The sequence below is a fragment of the Kogia breviceps genome, chromosome 2, assembly GCF_026419965.1.
Source record: "Kogia breviceps isolate mKogBre1 chromosome 2, mKogBre1 haplotype 1, whole genome shotgun sequence".
In the NCBI taxonomy this organism is placed as follows: domain Eukaryota; kingdom Metazoa; phylum Chordata; class Mammalia; order Artiodactyla; family Physeteridae; genus Kogia; species Kogia breviceps.
Window position 1 is genome coordinate 23,379,852 of NC_081311.1, and position 23,262 is coordinate 23,403,113.

The following is a 23,262-nucleotide window of genomic DNA, read 5'->3' on the forward strand; positions in this document are numbered from 1 at the left end:
TAGTAGACACACTTAAGTACTGCAATAGAGCTCCTAAGAGCATTTTATCTCATTTTCTCTGTGATTTTATTTATACCAATTTTTGAAAATCAATTAAAATTAAAAAGAAATCAAGTACTTTTTGTTATTTGTTTTGGAGTGTGAAATCCAACATTCTCTAGGACCAAATGGAAATATTTTCTGTCTGAGTAAAAAAAAAAGAAATAAAGCACACACGTCTGTTATCAAATTACTCTCCCCAGTCTTTAACCAAGGATATAGTCAGAGACAACTACTTCTACTCAAAATGTTAAAATTGGTCAGAATATTTCCTATGCAAAAAGATAAAACCATAAAATTAATAGTGGAGAATATTAGCTGAGCATTTCTTCCAGAATGAGCATGGAATACAGAGAGAGTCAGGAGTCAGATCTTACGTGAAGTTCATTCATGGATTATTCATGCACAAGAATGTGAACACTGTAATATGATGGCAAAGGAAATTTAAAGGAGAAAGGAGTGTTTGTTCTTTAAGAGTTAGTGATAAGATAATTGTGCAATGGTAGAGCTGAGAAAGACATGACTTTTGGTCATTACATATAATTTAAAAGGACAAAGGCATATGATTTAAGGTATAATTTTAAAGTGGTGGAGTAGACTGATGTGAAAGTTCTCCAGAGGGTATAAATCCATTTATCCATTTACCTATAGACCAATTTCTCTGACCACATGTATAAACAGAAGGTGGTCATATTGTCACAATATTAAAGTAGAGAGTGTAGGTTCAGGGGGCCAGTGTTATAATCCTTAGTCTGTCAGAAAGTAAGAAAGTGCTCAAAAAACAAAGTAATGGTGGTAAGTTACAGGGACAGAGGAGCTACCTGAAAGAGCTCCCATTTGCTGAAGATGGAACACCTTGAACAACAAAACAGAAAAAGCAGTAATGTATTATAACCACCACAGTATAAAGTAAATATCCATGTGTCCATGTTGATGGAAATAAGTAATTGAATACATTTTAAAATGGGAGATGAGACAAATCTACCATATAGAAGTATTAGCAATAATTCACATAGATATTCTTCCCTCAGGAAGCACAACTCCTCATCTTTTCAGTGTGGACTATGCTTAGTGATTTACTCCCAAAGAGTACAATGTAAAAGGGAAAGAATGGGAAATAACGTTACAGTGAAGAAACCAGGCAAACACTACCTTAGCCAGATGATCATGAGGAATGAATCATATCAACAGCATATATCCATGATACGTGATTAGAATCACATATTAGCACTTTACTTTTGTGGATTTTTCTCCAATAACTAAAAACTCCAGTCTACACACGAGGAAAAAAAAACTGACAACCCCAAATAGAGGGGCACTCTATAAAATATCTGACCATTGCTCTCAAAACTAGCCAGGTTATCAAAACAGTGGAAATTCTGAGAACCTATCACAGCCCAAAGGAACCTGAGGAAATAATTAAATATAACACAGTATCCTGGATGGGTTCATGGAACAGAAAATGGACAATGATGGAACACTAATGAAATTGGAATAAAGCACAGAGTTTAGTTAAAAATAATATATAAATATTGGTTTCTTAGTTGTCATGAATGTGCCATAGTGATGTAAGATGTTAATAGAGGAATCTGGTTACCGGGTGTTCAGGAACACATTGTACTACTTTGCAACTCATCTGTATTTTATACTAAAATTTTAAAATGTATTTACATATTTTAAAATGGCAACATTGGATGTCTTTTAATAAATATATAACATAATTAGAAAAGTTTTAAATGGTTCAAACCCACAATTCTAAAATTATATTTCATTTTCATTTTGTATGTCAATGTATTTTCATTCTAGTAATATTATGACATGTCCTCATACTTCAAGAATCTTCCGTAGGGGGGAGACCTTCAAGATGGCAGAAGAGTAAAACATGAAGATCACCTTCCTACCCACAAATACATCTACATGTGGAAAACTCTGACAGAACACCTATTGAATGCTGGCAGAAGACCTCAGACTTCCCAAAAGGCAAGAAAACCCCCACGTACCTGGGTAGGGCAAAAAAAGAAAAGAAGAAACAGAGACAAAAGAATACGGACAGGACCAGCACCTCTGGGAGGGAGCTGTGAAGGAGGAAAAGTTTCCACACACTAGGGAGCCCCTTCACTCATGGGGACAGGCGGTGGGCGGGGGGTAAGCTTAAGAGCCATGGAGGAGAGCACAGCAACAGGGGTGCAGAGGGCAAAGCAGAAAGATTCCTACACAGAGGATCGGAGCCGACCAGCATTCACCAGCCTGAGAGGCTTGTCTGCTCACCAGCCAGGGCAGGTGGGGGCTGGGAGCTGAGGCTCAGGCTTTGGAGGTCAGACCACAGGGAGCAGACTGGTGTTGGCTGCATGACGACAGCCTGAAGGGGACTAGTATACCACAGCTAGTCAGGAGGGTGTCAGGGGAAAATCTGGACCTGCCAAAGAGGCAAGAGACTGTTGTTTTTGGGTGTGCGGGGAGAGGGGATTCCTGCTCTGTGCAACCACAGAAGGCAGAGCACTGCCTAAGTGAGCTCCAGAGTTGGGTGCGAGCTATGGCTATCAGCTTGGACCCCAGAAACAGGCAGGAAACACTAATACTGCCACCACTGCCACCAAGAATTGTGTGTGCAAGTGCAGGTCACTACCACCCCCTCCCCCCAAGGAGCCTGTGCAGCCCTCCACTGCCAGGGTTCCATGATCCAGGGACAACTTCCCCAGGAGAACACATGGCATGCCACAGGCTGTTGCAATGTCATGCAGGCCTCGGCCACCACAGGCCTGCCCCCCATTCCAATTATGACTACCGTATCCCCTCCTTCTCCCCGGCCTGAGTGAGCAAGAGAGCCCTAACCAGCCACTGCTTTAATGCCCTCCTGTCTGGGTGGGGAACAGATGCCTCGGGGTGGCCTACACACAGAGGTGGGGCCAAAACCAAAGCTGAACTACAGGACCTGTGAGAAAAAAGAAGAGAAAGGGAAATTTTCTCCGTGCAGTCTCAGGAGCAGTGGATTAAATTCCCACAAACAACTTGATGAACACTGCATCAGTGGAATAACTGAAGAGACAACGAATGTTCTCGAAATTGAAGCGGTGGACTTTGGGAGCAACTGTAGACTTCGGGTTTCCTTTATGTATCTGATTTGTTTCTGGTTTTTATGTTTATTTTATTTAGTTTTTAGTGCTTGTTATCACTGGTGGATTTGTTTATTGGTTTGGCTGCTCTCTTTTTTTAATTTAATTTTTTTGTTTTTTATTTATATATATATATTGTTTCCTTTTTTCTCATTTTGTGAGTGCGTATGTGTCGTTGGGTGATTTTCCCTAGGTTTTGTCTAGGTTTGTGTTTACCATTTGTCCTAGGGTTCTGTTCGTTCTTGTTTATTTGTATTCTTTTTATGCATGTGTGTGTGTGTGTATGTTTCTTGGTGTGATTTTGTCTGTTTAGTTTTGCTTTAACCATTTGGTTTGGGGTTCTATCTGTTCATTTTTTCCCCTTTTTTTCTTCCTTTTCTTCTGAGCTGTGTGGCTGACAGGGTCTTGGTGCTATGGCCTGGTGTCAGGCATGAGCCTCTGAGGTTGGAGAGCCAAGTTCAGGACATTGGACCACCAGAGACCTCCCGGCCCCATGTAATATCAATTGTCAAGAGCTCTACCAGATATCTCCATCTCAATGCTAAGACCCAGCTCCAACCAACGGCCAGCAAGCTCCAGTGCTGGATGCCCCATGACAAACAACTAGCAAGACAGGAACACAACACCACCCATTAGCAAAGAGACTGCCTAAAATCATACGAAGTTCACAGATACCCCAAAAGACACCAAACAGATGTGGCCCTGCCCACCAGAAAGAAAAGATCCAGTCCCACCCACCAGAACACAGGCACCAGTCCCCTCCACCAGGAAGCCTATACAAGCTACTGAACGAACCTCACCCACTGGGGGCAGACACCAAAACAATGCAAACTACAAACCTGCAGCCTGTGAAAGGGAGACCCCAAACACAGTAAGTTAAACAAAATGAGAAGACAGAGAAATATGCAGAAGATGAAGGAGCACGGTAAAAACTCACCAGACCAAACAAATGAAGAGGAAATAGGTAGTCTATCTGAAAACGAATTCAGAGTAATGATAGTAAAGATGATCAAAAATCTTGGAAGTAGAATGGAGAAAATACAAGAAACATTTAACAAGGACCTAGAAGAACTAAAGACCAAATAAACAAAGATGAACAACACAATAAATGAAATTTAAAATTCTCTAGAAGGAATCAACAGCAGAATAACTGAGGCAGAAGAATGGATAAGTGACCTGGAAGATAAAATATTGGAAATAACTGCTGTAGAGCAGAATAAGTTAAAAAAAATGAAAAGAATTGAGGACAGTTTCAGAGACCTCTGGGGAAACATTAAACGCACCAACATTCAAATATTAAGGGTCCCAGAAGAAGAAGAGAAAAAAGAAAGGGACTTAGAAAATATTGGAAGAGATTATAGTTGAAAACTTCCCTAATATGGGAAAGGAAATAATCAATCAAGTCCAGGAAACACAGAGTCCCATACAGAATAATTCCAAGGAGAAACATGCCAAGACACATATTAATCAAACTATCAAAAGTTAAATACAAAGAAAAAATATTAAAAGCAGCAAGGGAAAAGCAACAAATAACATACAAGGGAATCCCCATGAGGTTAACAGTTGGTCTATCAGCAGAAACTATGCAAGCCAGAGGGAGTGACAGGACATATTTAAAGTGATGACAGGGAAAAACATATAACCAAGATTACTCTACCCAGCAAGGATCTCATTCAGATTTGACAGAGAAATTAAAACCTTTACAGACAAGCAAAAGTTAAGAGAATTCAGCACCACCAAACCAGCTTTACAGCAAATGCTAAAGGAACTTCTCTAGTCAGAAAATGCAAGAGAAGGAAAAGGCCTAAAGACCTGTATACAGAAAATTATAAGACACTGATGAAAGAAATTAAAGATGATATCAACAGATGGAGAGATATACCATGTTCTTGGATTGGAAGAATCAACATTGTGAAGATGACTATACTACCCAAAGCAATCCCTATCAAACTACCACTGGCATTTTTCACAGGATTAGAACAAAAAAGTTCACAATTTGTATGGAAACACAAAACACCCCAAATAGCCAATGCAATCTTGAGAAAGAAAAATGGAGCTGGAGGAATCAGGCTCCTGGACTTCAAACTATACCACAAAGCTACAGTAATCAAGAGAGTATGGTACTCACACAAAAACAGAAATATAGATCAATGGAACGGGATAGAAAGCCCAGAGATAAACCCACACACATATGGTCACCTTACCTTTGATAAAGGAGGCAAGAATATATAGTGGAGAAAAGAAAGCCCCTTCAATAAGTGATGCTGAGAAAACTGGACAGCTACATGTAAAAGAATGAAATTAGAACACTTCCTAATACCACGCAGAAAAATAAACTCAAAATGGATTAAAGACCTAAATGAAAGACCAGACACCATCAAACTCTTAGAGGAAAACATAGGCAGAACATTCTATGACATAAATCACAGCAAAATCCTTTTTGACCCACCTCCTAGAGAAATGGAAATGAAAACAAAAATAAACAAATGGGACCTAATGAAACTTAAAAGTTTTTGCACAGCAAAGGAAACCATAAACAAGACAAAAAGACAACCCTCAGAATGGGAGAAAATATTTGCAGATGAAGCAACTGACAAAGGTTTAATCTCCAAAATATACAAGCAGCTCATGCAGCTCCATATCAAAAAAACAAACAACCCTATCCAAAAATGGGCAGAAGACCTAAATAGACATTTCTCCAAAGAAGATATACAGATTGCCAACAGACACACGAAAGGATGCTCAACATCATTAATCACTAGAGAAATGCAAATCAAATGAGGTATCATCTCACACTGGTCATAATGGCCATCAGCAAAAAATCTACAAACAATAAATGCTGGAGAGGGTGTGGAGAAAAGGGAACCCTTTTGCACTGTTGGTGGAAATATAAATTGATATTGCCACTATGGAGAACAGTATGGAGATTCCTTAGAAAACTAAAAATAGAACTACCATATGACCCAGGAAACCCACTACTGGGCATATACCCTGAGAAAACCATAATTCAAAAAGAGACATGTACCACAATGTTTATTGCAGCACTATTTACAATAGTCAGGACATGGAAGCAACCTAAGTGTCCATCGACAGGTGAATGGATAAAGAAGATGTGGCACATATATACAATGGAATATTACTCAGCCATAAAAAGAAATGAAATCGAGTTATTTGTAATGAAGTGGGTGGACCTAGAGTCTTTCATACAGAGTGAAGTAAGTCAGAAAGAGAAAAATAAATACCATAGGCTAACACATATATATGGAATCTAAAAAAAAATGGTTTTGATGAACCTAGGAGCAGGACAGGAATAAAGACGCAGACATAGAGAATGGACTTGAGGACACTGAGAGGGGGAAGGGTAAGCTGGGATGAAGTGAGAGAGTAGCATTAACCTATATACATTACCAAATGTAAAATAGATAGCTAATGGGAAGCAGCCACACAGCACAGGGAGATCAGCTCAGTGCTATGTGACCACCTAGAAGGGTGGGAAAGGGAGGGTGGGAGGGAGGCACAAGAGGGAGGAGATATGGGGATATATGTATACATATAGATGATTTACTTTGTTATACAGCAGAAACTAACACAACGTTGTAAAGCAATTATACTTCAATAAAGATGTTAAAAAAAATTAAAGTTCTAAAAAAAAAAATCTTCCATAGTATTTTAATGTTTATGAACCTCAGTATATTGAAATGTAGATTACAAAGTTTTCTTTTATAGGTACTACCTCAAAAATATTTTTGATCTTTAAATTATTTCCCTAGAAGGGAAAATGCTGGATCAATGTGTATGAGCATTTTAATAGCTTTTGCTATGCCTTGATACAATTTTGTGTAAACAATCTGTATTAATTTTCAAGATCATCAGTACTGAAAATATGTAGAATTTTCACCAAAAATTTGCCAGTATTGAGATTTATTTTGTAAGAGAAATATTAATGAATGAGTATTCAAGATGGTGGTAAAGAGAAACCCTAAACTTACCTCCTTTCATGGACAAAATGAATCCACAACTACATATGGAATAATTATTTCTGAAAGGGACTGGAAAACTGGATGAACAGAGCCTCCACAACTATGGGTAAAAGTATAGCACTGAGATGGGTAGGAGAAGCAAAAATACAGTTTTGCCAAGGGAAAAAAGTTTAAAAATTAAAAAAATAGACACACCCAGCCACAGCAATCCACAATTGAGAGAGATGAAAAAGGTACAGATTTTTTTTCCATGAGGAGAGAGGTATTCAAGCTCCACATCAGGTACCCCAAGCACGAGATCCTATACAGGACAGAAAAGTCCACAAAACACCTGAATTTGAAAATCAACAAGGAACATGTCTGGGAAAACTATGGAACTCTAGGGAATGCATGATGAGGAAAGAAACAGAGAGGAACTACAAAAACAGCCAGAAAGCAATTAACAAAATGGCAATATGTGCATACCTATTAATAGTTACCTTAAATGTAAGTGGATTAAATTTGTTATTCAAAAGGCAGAGTGGCTGAATGGATCAAAACTACAAGACACATTTATATACTGTCTACAGGAGACTCAAGTCAGGAGAAAGGACACAGACTGAAAGTGAAGGGGTGGAAAAAGATACTCTACATGAATGGAAATAAAAAGAAAGCAGAAGTAGCTATAGTTATATCAGATAAAATAGACTTTAAAACAAAGACTGTAATAAAATATGAAGGACATTAAATAATGGTGAAGGGATATTACAACAAGAAGATATAACATTTATAAATGTATATACACTCAACATAGGAGAACTAAGTTATATAGAGCAAATATTAATTGAATTAAAGGGAGCAATTGAAAGTAATACAAATAGTAGGGGATTTTAACACACCACTTGCACCACAGATAAATTATCCAGACAGAAAATCAGTAAAGAAACCTGGGACTTAACACTTTAGACCAAATTAACTTGATATATACAGAATATAACTTGATATATTCCATCCAAAGCCACAGAATACACATTCTTCTCAACTGCACACAGAACATTCCTAAGGATAGATTACATGTTAGGTCATAAAAGAAGCCTCAATAAATTCAAGAACATTGAAATCATATAAAGAATCTTCTCTGACCATAATCATATAAAACTAGAAATCAATTAGGAAAAATATGAAAGCATACAAAAAGCATGGAGATTAAACAATATGGTACGGAACAACAATGGGTTATCAAAAAAATCAAAGGATAAATTTTAAAAAAACTCAGAGACAAATTAAAACAGAAATAAAATGTACTAAAATCTAACAGATGTTGCAAAAGTTGTTCTAAGAAGGAAATTCACAGCAATACGGGCTTACTTCAAGAAACAAGAAAAATCCAAAAGAAAATATCTAAAGGAACTAAAAGGAAAGAAAAAATAGAACACAGCCCAAATTAGTAAAAGAAGGGAAATAAAAAGATCATAGAGGAAATAAATGAAATAGAAAAAAAATAGAAAAGATCAATGAAACTAAGAGCTGGTTCTTTGGTAAAACAGATTATTGACAAACCTTTAGGTACACTAACCAAGAAGAAAGGAGAGAGGCCGTAAATAAATAAAATCAGAAATGAAAAAGAAGTTACAACTGATACTACAGAAATAAAGGATCATAAGAGACAACTATGAACAATTATACACCAAAAATTGAACAACCTAGAAGAAATGGATAAATTTCTAGAAACATATCTTCCAAAACTGAATCATGAAGAAATACAAAATCTGAATACATTGACTACTAGTAAAGAGACTGAAACAGAAATAAAAGTCACCCAACAATCAAAATCTAGGACCAGACAGCTTCACTGGTAAATTTAGCAAAATATTCAAAAAAAAATTTAACACCTATTCTTCTCAAATTCTTCAAAAAATAATGAAGAGGGTGGGACACCTTCCAAACACATTTTATGAAGCCAGCATTACCCTGATACCAAAATCAGACAAGGACACCACACACACATACACACACACACACAAATTACAGGTCAATATCCTTGATAAACATGGATGCAAAATCCTTAATAAAATACTAACAAACCAAATTCAACAATACATAAATAGGATCATAGACCAAGATCAATAAGATTTATTCCAGGGATGCAAGGATATTTCAACATTCACAATTAACAAAATGAAGAATAAAAATCACATGATCATCTTAGTAGATGCTGTAAAAACTTGTGACAAAATTTTCAACAAAGTGGGTATAGAGGGAACATACGTCATCACACTAAAGGCCATAATTGACAAGCTCACAGTTAAAATCATACTCAACAATGTAAATCTGAAAGCTTTTCCTCTAAGATCAGGAACAAGACAAGGATACCCACTCTCACTACTTTTATTCAACATAGTATTGGAAGTCCTAGCCACAGCAATTAGGCAAGAAAAGAAAAACAAGTCATCCAAATTAAAAAATGTCACTATTTGCAGATACCAAAATACTATATGTAGAAAATCCTAAAAACTCCATCAAAAAACTGTTACAGTGAATTCAGTTAAGTTATAGGATACAAAATCAATACACAGAAATCTGGGTTGTTTCTTTACACTAATAATGAACTATAAGAAAGAGAAGATAAGAAAGCAATCCTATTTACAACTGCATAAAAAAAGAATAAAATACCTAGGAATAAATTTAACCAATGAGGTGAAAAACTTGTAACTTGAAAACTATAAAAAGCATTGATGAAAGAAACTGAAGAAGAAACAAATAAATGGAAAAATATGTCATGTTCATGGATTGACAGAATCAATACTGTTAAAATATCTATACTATCCAAAGCAATCTATAGAGTCAATGCAATCCCTATCACAATTCCAATGCCACATTTCACAGGATTATAACAAATAATTCTGAAGTTTATATGGAACCACAGAATATTCTAAATAGCAAAAACAATCTTGAGAAAAAAGAACAAAACTGGAGATATCACAATCCCTGATTTCAAACTATACTACAAAGATATAGTAATCAAAATGTTATGGTACTGACACAAAAATAGACAGAATTGAACAGAATTTAGAACCCAGAAATAAACCTACATCTGTATGGACAATTAATTTATAACAAAGAAGCAAAGAACATATAATGAAGAAAAGACAGTATCTTCAATACACCATACACACAAATGAACTCAAAATGAATTAAAGACTTGAATAAAAGACCTGAAACTATAAAATTCTTAGAAGAACACATAGGTGATAACCTCATGAACATTGGTCTCACTGATGATTTTTGTGGATCTGACTCTAAAGGTAAGGAAACAAAAGCAGAGATAAACAAACAGGACAAAGCTTCAAATCTACAAAGCTTCTACACATGAGGGAAACTATCATCAAAATGAAAGGGAAACCTACTGAATGGGAGAAGATATTTGCAAATTGTATATCCAATAAGGGTATAATATATATATACACATATATATATATATATACACATATATATGTAATATAATATCCAAAATATATAAAGAACTCATACAACTCAACAAGAAAAATAGTCTGGTTAAAAATAAGTACAAGATATGAATAGACATTTTTCCAAAGAAGATACATAGATAGCCAAAAGGAACATGAAAAATGTTCAACATTACTAATTATTAGGAAAACACAAATCAAACCACAACAAGATATAGCCTCACATGTATTAAAATTGCTGCTATCAAAAAGATAAGAAATAACAAATGTTGGAGGGGATGTAGAGAAAAGGGAACCCTCATACACTGTTGGTAGAACTATAAATTTGAACAGATACTCTGGAAAACAGTATGGAGATTCCTCAAAAAATTAAGAATAGAACTATCATATGACCCAGCTCTACCTCTGGGTATTTATCTAAAGAACATAAAAACTCATTTGGAAAGATATATGCACCCCCATTCATAATTGGGGTGCATTTGTGACAGAAATACTGTCATTTGTGATCATGTGCACTGACGTTGAAGGTATTATGCTAAGTGAAATAAGTGAGACAGAGTAAGACAAATACCATATGATTTCACTCATAAGTGGACTCTAAAAATATAAAACAAACAGAAAGCAAAACCAAAAACAAACTCATAGATATAGAGAACAGATTAGTGGTTACCAGAGGGGAAGGGGGTTGGGAGAAGGTGAAATGGAGGAAGGGGTCAGCTGTATGATGATGCATGATGACTAAACATTTGGTGGTGGTCACTTTGTAATGTGTACAAATGTTGTATTACAATGATGCACACCTGAAATTTATATAATAAAAAGAGGAATTATGAACTAAACTTTTGGTTAAATTCAGTTCTCATATTTGAATAATAAGTAACATATTCCTAGATGCTTTGAAGATTTATATTTAAAATGCATGGAAATTTTAAGATACTCAGAACTCCTGATTTACCAAATATCATAAATCTCAAGATTAGAAGAACTAAAATCAATCATTAAATATTTCTATTATTCTGAAGTTGTGAATTATAATGGTTGTGTCTTTTAACATTTATTTTATTGTTCTTTAGTCATAGAATGATTTTGAATACTTTAAAATACACTTTAAAACTCAGTAACTATGATTCTTTACCATGATCAAAGGTGTATAAAAATAAAATCACACAGTATGCATCATTTACTGTTATTTATGTTCTATCATAGTTGGCTTAAAATAGAGTTCCTTGTAACAAAATACATAAATTACAAACTACCTAATCAATGTCTCACATGATTTCAGATTAGTTAATATAGATATATTACTATCAAAGATATACTTATCAGGTATTAAAATTTATAAGTAATGTAAAAATCTGAAATAGCATGAATTACTTTTGCTAATTCTATTTTCTTGTATAAATTAAAGTGAAATAAATTTTAATTTAAAAAAGAAATAAATATAATTTAATGTATATATAAATTAATAATTATATTAATAAATATAATTAAATCATGACTTGAATATTCACTGTGTGTTGTGGCCTTTGGCAAATAACTTCTCTGCCCCTTGTTTCTCTCATATATAATCTGAAGATAGTTTTAATAATTCTCTAACAGGGTTATTATGAGAATCAAATGAGATAGTATGGACAAGTATTTAGAATGAGGCTAGTACGTAGTAAATAATAAATAATGGCTATTGTGACTATAATATTAATTTAAATTTTAAATCTCCTCTGTTCTTTTTTTCAATTTAATTCTCATCTTTGTTCCCAGATGCAACCACTTTCATAACTTTGGTAAAAAATTTGTAGACCATGTTTTAATAACTATACTACATATTTATAACATTGTGAATGTGACACAGTATAACAATCAAGGCATCATTCTATGTGTGCCTTTACTGTCTATATTTCCTCTATAATTTGACTATAATTATTACCCATTAATTTATTTCTATCTTGATTTCTTCCTATCAGGTTTTATTGATGTGTAAAGCCTACATCTTTGTAGGCTGTATATAATCACTGTTTTCCATGTTTAATGAAAATATTTTTTCTAAACTCATCTTCCTTGCTTTGCTTTGGCTTGTTGGTTTTTATTTAAAGAGTTTATTTTTTTGTTTTTTTGCGTTATGCGGGCCTCTCACTGTTGTGGCCTCTCCCGTTGCGGAGCACAGGCTCTGGACGCGCAGGCTCAGCGGCCGTGGCTCCCGGGCCCAGGCGCTCCGTGGCACGTGGGATCTTTCCGGACCAGGGCACGAACCCGTGTCCCCTGCCTCGGCAGGCGGACTCTCAACCACTGCGCCACTAGGGAAGCCCTAAAGAGGTTTTTTAATGTTATATATTAGAATCTGTCAATCTTTCTCTTTGAGACTTTTTTTGTGTTAAATATTTTTATTTCTTTGTAACTTTGATAAATATCCCATCTTATATTTTATTAATTTTTTAAAATGAATTTTAATCCTCCTGTATATTATATGGGTTTTGGCATAAAACCAAGATCCCAATGTCATAATTTAATTACCATATTTCTATCTAGTTTTTAATTTTTTATACTTACAGTCAACCCAAATTTCAATGGCCTTTCCTGATGTTCATCCACATACTATAAATTTAATAAATGGACAATTTCTTGATGGTTATAATTCTGGAGTACAATGTGATTTGCATATATGTTTTATGATTTGTTTATGTTTCACTAGGTCTTAGGAATGAAGATTGAACTTGTAACTTTCAGCCACTTATTTCTCTATAGTAAAAAAAATTCATGTTCTTAGCTTTTTCACAAGTATGAATATGCCAGAGTGCATGATCCTCATTGGTCTAATTGTTTTCTCATCAAAAGTTGGTTTAGAAAGATAAACATGGGATAAGTAACTTGCAGAATTCTCTTCACCTTTGAAAGGGTAATAAAAACAAAAATTTACCCCAAATAGCTTTGCTCTCTTGGGACCCAATCATTACCATCACAGAAGGATTTATTTAGTAGCTGTATTATCCAGGATTTTATCCAATTAAGAAACTCTATATAAATGTAAAATTAACCCACACTCTCGTTTCCCCCTTCCACTCTTTAAATGAAGAGAGTTATCAAAATCTACAAATTAGGGAATAGATATTTTTAAAGAAAATATTAAACTACCTGTCAATTCTCTGCATCTGCAGCCTCCTTATTATAAATTACGTGCCGCTTACAAAACTTCATTTATATATATTATGGAGTGTAAGGCAAACAACACAAAAAGAACAATCCCACATAATATATTTGACACAGTCTTCAGAGAGAAATGATTAAATAAGTTATAAAAATCTCCATAAAGTGGCTGGGTTGATGGTTTGACAGGCATTGGAGTCTGCCCTCATTTTCTTTATAGCTCAAATCATGCCTACTGCTCACATCAGAAATAGCTTAATTATCAGGGCTAATCTTGGGCTTGAATTCTTTAAAAACAAGGAGGGCTAAGAATAAGGTTTGGGTCATTTATTGACACCATTTCAATCAGTCACTTTATTAACATCTCCAGGTTCTGAGCCATGCCCAGAATATAGATCATTGTGGGTAACACAATTTCTGCCACAAGCTAGGGGATCCACTTTACGCTGCACTGGTTTTGGGCTGGTTGAAGCAAACTTTGCATTATAGACAATGTGGTAGCGTAGAGAGGCACTAGATACAATTATTACTTCCACGTTCCGGGGAAAATTCCACCTGCTACAAGTCACACAGATGAATGAAATATGCCTTGTCATTGAGGAAAGTTGAGTGTAGAAGGAGAGAGAGAGGAATAAACAAATAGCTGAGAGTATAATTTGTGGTTTAATATACAGATGCACAAATTGATACAAGCCTATAGGAAGACATTTCAACTCTTCATGGGAAAATTCAGGATTTTGTGAATAGCCAATATTGAAAGAGGAGTGGAAATTTCACTGAGGGAGAAAAACAATAGGGCTAGTAAGAAGTCGGTGAAAAAAAAAAAGCCTGGAGGCTTGAATGTTTATGAAGTTTGGGGTTCTCAGTTGTAATTCAGTGTGATCATTGAAACCAGGAAGGAAAATAGATTAAGCCAGATGTTAGCTTGGGAATGGATTATGAAGAGCTATGCATATATGTAATGATCAGGAGTATGGTAGCAAGTTATTGAAGGCTTTTGCCTCAAAATCAATTTTTTTAATTGGTTTCAGAGATATAATATTAGTGTGAAGAGTGGATTATAGAAGGAAAAAAATGAAAAAGGGTAATAAATGAAGGTTGTTTTAGTCATCTAGGCTGGAAAAGATGGCGGCCTGAATCCTAGCAGTGAGAATAGAGGACCAACTTTTTTGGAAAGTATTCAGGAAATTAATCTGCTGGGCTTATAATGATTTATTGGGAGAAAGATGGAGACATCTGTTTGGGGCTAGGAATAATGGCATAGGGGAAACCAGAGGAGAAATGGAAGAAAGACAGTTTAGTTGCAGAAGGACTGCATTTTAAATTCTATAGGAATATCTACAGAAAATATATATATTCTAGGCAGTTAGAAATCTGGATGTGGAACTCCAGAGATGGCTGATTTTAGTGTTATTGATTTGTAGGTACCCAGTGAAGGGAATGGGGTTCCCCAGGGACAGTAGAAAGAGAAAGAACATTATCAGTATGACTTTCTCGTAAAGCCCAGGTTTGAATGCCAGGTTCTGCTATTTATTAGCTCTGTGATCTTGGCCTTATATTTTTCATAGACAGAGTCAACAACAGTCACATTCCTGATAACTCAGTTACTTAAAACATCCAGTGAAAGGTGAATGTGCTTTGGTAACCCTTAAAACATGTTCCATACTTTTGATCATAACATTTTTCCAACAGCACCTATAGATTAAGATGTTCACTGGAGCATTTTAAGGAAAAATTGGAAATGGCCTAAATAACTGTAGCTAGTGATCACTTATATTAAAAAAGAAAAAAAACCTCATCACTGTACATGCAATTATTATTATGCTGCCAGTAATCTGGCTTGCTACAGAGATTGTAAAAATCACAGTAATTGTTTACACTGTTCCATCAAGTGAAAAAAGGTACAAAACTGTATATATATCATATTCATTATTACCTAAACATCTATACAGAGAAGATAAAAGCTGGAAAGAAGATTTCTAAAGTCTTAGCAATTGTTGTTTTGAAAGGATGATACTATGGCTGATATCCTTCCATTTTACTGCTATAACTATTTTGGGGGGAGAACTTAAATGTTTCTTGAGTAGTTGATTCACTTGTGAAGCAAATAAGCAAGTCTACTTTTGTCATGTAAAATCTTTTTTTTACATTTGGTGGCATGTAGAATCTGAACCCTGAAAAGAAATTTAAAATTAACACACATCAATTACAGATAGATAATTTGAAGCCCCAATAAAGGACATTATACCTTTCAAAGATTTCATGGCAGAGCTGAGCTATAACCTCAGGAGTCCTGGACTCTTATTGCAGAACTAAAGCAGGTTAGGTTAAAAACTCCCAGATAAGGCTCCCTGTACTGCAGCCAGTTGTTGAGTAGACAGGACAAAAGCAATTGCAGCCTGTGCCACAAGGTATGGATAGGGATTTGATTTCCACATAACAGCTGTGGAGGTGGGCAATAGATCAGAGGCAAGAAAGAAGACACACATATAGAGAGTTTTTTCAAGGTGGTTTCTTCTCTCTGAGTCACCTTGTCAAAAGATACACTGTTTTGTGCAGTTCTGGTTCTGAAGGGTCAAATCCAATTAGGAGTTTTCTAGAAAGGACTTGAACAGCTCAAGAAGATAATACTGTGTTCTCGGAAGGCCTAGCTCTTTTACTTAATCTTCTGTGTGGACTTGGACAAATTATTAAGACCATTTATCATTTCATCTTTAAAGTATAGCAATAATACCTACTTTGTTGAGATTTCAAAGATCATTTCTGTAAAGTGCTGAACAGAAGGGATTATTGTGGTTGTGGTGAAGGTGATGCTGGTGAAGAGGAGGAGGAGGGAGTAATAGTAACAAAAATCATAAAGATGACGAAGTTGACAACAATAACAAAGGTGACGGGCAAGATGAAGAGGAGGGTAACTGCGTGACGATGAGAATGCCTGATGACAATGAGGAAAAGGATGAACAGCCTGTTCTCCTAAATTTGTAAAGAGGTTCTCCGAGATAACTGTGTTTTACTTATGCGTGTCGATGGTTCTCCTGTCTGCCTGATGGTAAACTTCAAGAGAGTAAGTCACAACTGCTTGTATGTATTACAGCAGATAAGAAAGCGAGCTGCTTTCTGCAAGAGGCCATTTCACTTTCTCCTGCAGGGGAAAGATGGGGAAAACAGTGCATTTTAATTTAGCTGGCTGCTTCTGATTTCTTTTTCATGGAGTTTTTTTTTTTTTTTTCTTGAGGGGAAAAAAATGGTTTTCTTTTATATTTTTTGATGGATTCATTCTGGTGTTCTCTTTAACTTTTTAAAACTTGGGTCTTGGTACTGCAGAATTGCCCTCCAGACTTTTTAAGAAGGCTGACTGATAACGTTTGGGAAGAGCTATCATTCAGCGTCTTGACAAAAAAAAGGAATGAGTTTTAGTAAATGTGATGGGCCGTGGTCAAAGGATTAAGTTAAGAGAATGTATTTGAGGTACACTTGGCAACATGCATGATGTATGTTACTAGGGCCTTGGTGCCAGGAGTGTGCCTGTAGAACTTAAACTAAAGATGTCTGTCCTCATGTTCACATCTGTACGAAAATAAAAGCCATACAAATTGCATCTATAAGTGGCATGTAATTTATTTTCATGGCTGCTAGCTTCAGAGATACTGATATTCAATAAAGTAAAATTTACTGGACAAATTATAATTCTGTTCTTCTACCTTTATAACATGGATGTGTGAAGAGCAAAAAGGCACATGTTTTGCAGGTATTCTGCATTAGTACCCAGGAGGGACATGGGTTTCCTGCAGTGAAACAAGTCCATGCCTCAGTACGATGCTTCAGAGCAGTACTTTTACTATAGTAGTTCTTGCTTTATGACTCAAATCACATGTTGAAACATAAAATTAAATAACAGAACACCAGTTCTCAAATCTTTAAAGATTTATACATGACAACTTTAGAGTAGGTACCCTTCAATATCACATAGTTATCAAAGAAACAGCATTTTTCTCTAACATGTCTTCAATAGAATGAAACAGCAACCGCCATTTTACAGGTGAAAAAAAGTTGAGGTAATGACTGCAGTCTGTTTTCATAATTTATGGGGAATCATAATTAGAAGATCAATTCTCAGTTTCCCTGATCCGGAGTAATTTAAAAGCTGGATCCATTATTTTAGAATTCTATGGATTTATTGCCTCTTATTTTAGTCATTCATTCTTTCCAACAAGTAATTATTGAGATCGTGCTATGTGCAAATTACTTAGCCTTCTAGGGAGTTGGATACTTATGTTCTTACCGATGATCTAATTTACAAAGCTTATTATTGTTTAATATTTAAATGTTATGGTTAAAATAATGTTTGTTGTAAAAAATTTGAGTGGTACATCATTATAAAATTAAAAATAACAGCCCTTCCCCTATCTCTATTCCCATAAGTAATTTTTATTAAAACGTTTATATAACTGTATTTATCCTAATGGTATCATATGATACATACTATTTTGCCTACTGCTTTTCTTCTCTTACTTGTAAGTGATGGATGTAGATGGAATTCTCTTGCTATTTTTAATAGCTGACTAGTATTTCTTTTTATAATAACTACATGAATTTTACAAGTCCCTTATTGATGGATTTTTTTCTTTTTCACATTTTAATGTCGCTAGATTTAATTGCCTATGTTTAGTTCCTAGTTCAGGCCAGCATTATTTAAAGGTCAGATTACCTCAAATGTGTATGGACTACAATTTTTCCTGATGATCTACCGCCCTCTGAAGTCTTACCACCATCCTGCCTGCACATAGCTACCAAGGTCATCATATAGAGTCCCAGGCTAATCAATTTCTCCTCACTCACCACTAAGTGAAGTTCACACTCCTAGTGTAAGATTCAGTGCCTTTTAAACTCACACAACTAAATAGAAAAGCAAACAAATAATCCAATGAAAAAAATGGGCAGAGGATCTGAACAGGTATTTTTTTAAAGAAGACATACAAATGACTAACAGGTGCAATTAATCTACTACAAAGGAGGTAAGACTAGAAAATGGAGGAAAGACAGTCTCTTCAATAAATTGTGCTGGGAAAACTGGACAGGTACATGTAAAAAAATGAAATTAGAACATTCTTTAACACCATACACAAAAATAAACTCAAAATAGATTAAAGACCTAAAAGACCAGATACTATAAAACTCTTAGAGGAAAACATAGACAGAACACTCTTTGACATAAATCGTAGAAAGATCTTTTTCGATCCGCCTCCCAGAGTAATGGAAATAAAAACAGAAATAAACAAATGGGACCTAATTAAAAGGAAAGGTTTTTTGCACAGCAAAGGAAACCAGAAACAAAATGAAAAGACAACCCACAGAATGGGAGAAAATATTTTGCAAACAAGGCAACCGATAAGGGATTAGTCTCCAAAATTTACAAACAGCTCATGCAGCTCAATATAAAAAAACAAAAAAAACCACACAATCAAAAAATGGGCAGAAGACCTAAAGAGACATTTCTCCAAAGAAGACATACAAATGGCCAAGAAGCACATGAAAAGATGCTCAACATCGCTAATTATTAGAAAAATTCAATCAAAACTACAATGAGGTATCACCTCACACCAGTCAGAAGGTCCATCATCAAAAAACATCTACAAACAATAAATGCTGGAGGGGGTGTGGAGAAAAGGGAACCCTCTTGCACTGTTGGTGGGAATGTAAAATTGGTACAGCCACTATGGAGAACATTATGGAGGTTTCTTAAAAAACTAAAAACAGAATTACCATATGACCCAGCAATCCCACTACTGGGCATATACCTTGAGAAAACCATAATTCAAAAAGACACATGCACCCTAATGTTCATTGCAGCACTATTTACAATAGCCAGGACATGGAAGCAACCTAAATGCCCATCAACAGACGAATGGATAAAGAAGAAGTGGTACATATATACAATGGAATATTACTCAGTCATTAAAAAGAATGAAATAATGCCATTTGCAGCAACATGGATGGACCTGGAGATTATCATACTAAGTGAAGTAAGCGAGACAAATACCATATGATATCACTTATATGTGGAATCTTAAAAGAAATGATACAAATGAATTTATTTACAAAACAGAAACAGACTCACAGACTTAAGAGAACGAACTTATGGTTACCAGTGGGGAAGGGCAGGGAGAGGGATAGACTGGGAGTTTGGGATTGACATGTACACACTGCTATATTTAAAATAAAATGCCTTTCCATGAAAAAAAAAAAAGGTGCTCAACATCATTAGTTATTAGGGAAATGCAAATAAAAACACAATGAGATATTACCACATACCTGTTAGAATGGCTGTTTTCAAAATGATAAAAAATAATAAGTGTTGCCAAGGATGTGGAGAAAAGGGAATATTGCTGCACTGTTGGTGGGAATGTAAAATGGTACAGCCACTATGGAAAACAGTATGGAGGTTCCCGAAAAAATTAAATAATAGAGGTACCATATGGTCCAGTAATTTCACTTGTGGGTATTTATGTAAAGGAAATAAAATCACTATCTCAAGAAGATATCTGTACCACCATGTTTATGGCAGCATTATTTACTATAGCCAAGACAGAAACAAAGTGTCCATCAGCAGATGAAGAGATAAAGACAATGTGAATATACATAAATATCACTCAGCCAGAAAAAAGAAGGAAATACCGCTATTTGCAACAACATGGATAGGCCTTGAGGACATTATGCTAAGTGAAATAAGTCAGAGAGAGAAAGACAAATACCATAAGATCTCATATATAGAATCTAAAGAAATAAACAAACTTATAGATACAGAGAACAGACTGGCAGTTGCCAGAAACAGGGGGCAGGGAAAGGGCAAAATGTGAAAAAGTACTCAAAAGGTACAAACTCCTAGTTATAAGATAAATAAGTCCTTAAAAAAAAGATTTTGCCTTCCGAAAGCTATCAATCTGAGGTCTCATCAATCACCCTCATAAGAACTCTCTACATTTTAGTCAAACTAAATTCTATCCCCACCTTTAAAAACATTTTAATTTTTCTCCCAAAATTCTTCTCTTGAACACTCTCTTCTGTCTCTGAAATCTTTACTGTCATTCAAACTACAGTTCAAATTATAAACCCTTCGGAATTCTTTCTTCCTCTACCTCACATTTTGTACCAATATAGCAAGGACTCAGTCTTCATCTTTCCGGCCTATCTGGAAAACTGTTTGGTACCACATAGTCTCTGTCTACTGCTTAGGAACAAGAAATTTAGCAGAGAAGGACAGCAATATTGCACATAACTGTAATTCAACACTCAAAATGTCATATGTGTTTCACGTATCTCCCATCAACTTTTTAGTGCCACCCCCTGCCATGTGCTTGTGCATGTATTAAACATTATAGTGATAATAATTAAGATTTACTGAATGCTTATTACGTGTACTAGACATCACATCCAATATGTAAAGTAACCATCTTATTTAATCCTCCCAACAAGCACACAGGATAGGTACTATCAGTATTCTTAACTTACAAATGAGAAAACAGCCTGAGAAGGTTCAGCTACAAAGTCATTGAGCTACTACTTAGTAAAACCAGAATTTGAAGCCAGGTTGTCAGAATTTCTAAGCTTTATTGTATTTCTTTCCTTAAAATATGTAAACTGAATCAATAAAATAGTCTTTGGCAGAATTAAATTGGTAGTTTATGACCTTAGGTTCATGACACAAAATGTATGGAAACTCCTTTAAAGGCAAGCAATTGGAAAATATTATCCTTTACAGACTGATGATTAACCAATAATGACATGCCTTTGCTTAAGAGCTAATTAAAAGAATTATATCCTTAAAAGATCAGATAAATTGCCAACTAATTTGATTAAAAAGCATTTTCTTCTAGGCCTCAAATATCTACATAACTTGTCATTTTTTTCCTGCTGCTCCATTCATTCTAGATCTAAAAGAGCATTCTTCTTCACTGAAGGATATTGACAAGTGGGTAATTCATCTTTGCTCAAAGCAAATTATGTTTCATGTCCTTCTGGAAAATGAAATCATTAGGGCAAATTCTGCCTGTATTTACTCTTTCTAAGGAAACCCTACATTTGTCAAAATGAATGACCATTTTCAATGAAATATTTACTTTGATATGGATTATAGTAACTTCCTCATTTGTCTCTCTCCCAGCAGTTTCATCATCTGTATTAGTTGTCTGTGGCTGCTGTAACAAATTACCACAAACTAAGGCTTAAAACAACCCAAATTTATTTCCTTACAGTTCTTTAGGTTAAAGTCCAACATCGGTCTCACTGGGCTAAATTCAAGGTTTCAGGAGGGCTGCTTCCTTTCTGGAGGCTCTAGCAAAGAATCTCTTTCCTTGCCTTTTCAACTGTCTAGAGGGCCTGTGCATTCCTTGTCTCATGGCTCTCTGGTTCCTTCTTAAACTCCAGCAACAATAAGTTGAATTCTTTTCACATCACATTACTCTTATATCCTCTTTTTCCCACCTGGATAGTCCAGAATAATTTCCCCAGTTCAAGGTCCTTAACGTAAGATCATCTGCAAAGTTGCTTTTGCCATGTAAGGTAACATAGTCACAGGTTCAGGAGACTAGGATGTGGACATCTTTGGCCATTATTTTGCCTACCATACTACCCATTATTCCCATTCATTCTCCAAACCATTATCAGAGTAAACTTTCTCAAATGCATATATGAATATTCATGTCCATGTGAAAAATTCTTTAATAGCTCACCGTTGTACACATGACAAACAAGGTACTTCAAAATCTGGCTTTTGTTTACTCAGTCATTCTCACACTTACCTGTTTTGCTTCCACTTTTATTCTCTTCTACCACTGAATTTATAAGCTGCTTCCTTTACCAAGCATCCCCTCCTCTTGTGACCACCTCAAACGTCCGTATTTTTTTCTTCAATTCTTAGTCCAAGGCTTACCTTTTCCATAAATCTTTCTCCAACTCTTCCCAGGGAGTTTTTAGGAGCACCAATAAGAGGTTTCTCCTGCTGTTCAGGTGTTAGGGAATGATGATGGCTGAGTCACAGTTGGTTTGGGCAGGATATATTCAAAGACATACCGGGAAGACATAATTTCATTTAGTGCCTGATGATTAGCTGTTAATATAAGAGGGATCTTTACAGACAAATACAGCCACTGATCAGAGGTAGGAAGGTCATCTGGAGTTATCTACTACTGTTCCTGTCTTGACACTACTGGTCCAGGACCTATTCAAAGATGTCCATCTTTCATTCACAAGACAACTTACTGCAGCACTGGGGATAGAATTCAGAATTGAGGACTGGGTATGGTAGGTGGTAACAGAACTCTAACCCCCTGTCCTTTGTTCCACTTTTCCTATGGGCCTGGGATCCCTTCTCTTTGGACCCTTGAATACTAAGGGCAGTTGCCTTATTGCCTTCAGTCTGGATGTTTCCCTTTCTTAAACTTCAAAGTGAAGGGGATGGTTAGACTCCATTTTCTGGAAGGTAGAGTCATTTGCCTACATTCCGATGGTCAGTTATTCTCACTGCTTTCCAACAGCCTAATGACATCA

General features: G+C 35.5%; 1 long non-coding RNA gene across 1 annotated transcript in view; it reads right to left on the minus strand.

Annotated features, from left to right (window-relative positions):
• The window catches only part of LOC136793682 (uncharacterized), a 98,151-nt gene extending 75,447 nt beyond the window's left edge, over positions 1-22,704 (minus strand). The window contains exon 1 of the long non-coding RNA XR_010839294.1: positions 22,646-22,704. This is a non-coding gene — a long non-coding RNA (uncharacterized lncRNA). The remainder of the gene's footprint in view (positions 1-22,645) is intronic.
• Between the last annotated feature and the right edge of the window lie 558 nt (positions 22,705-23,262).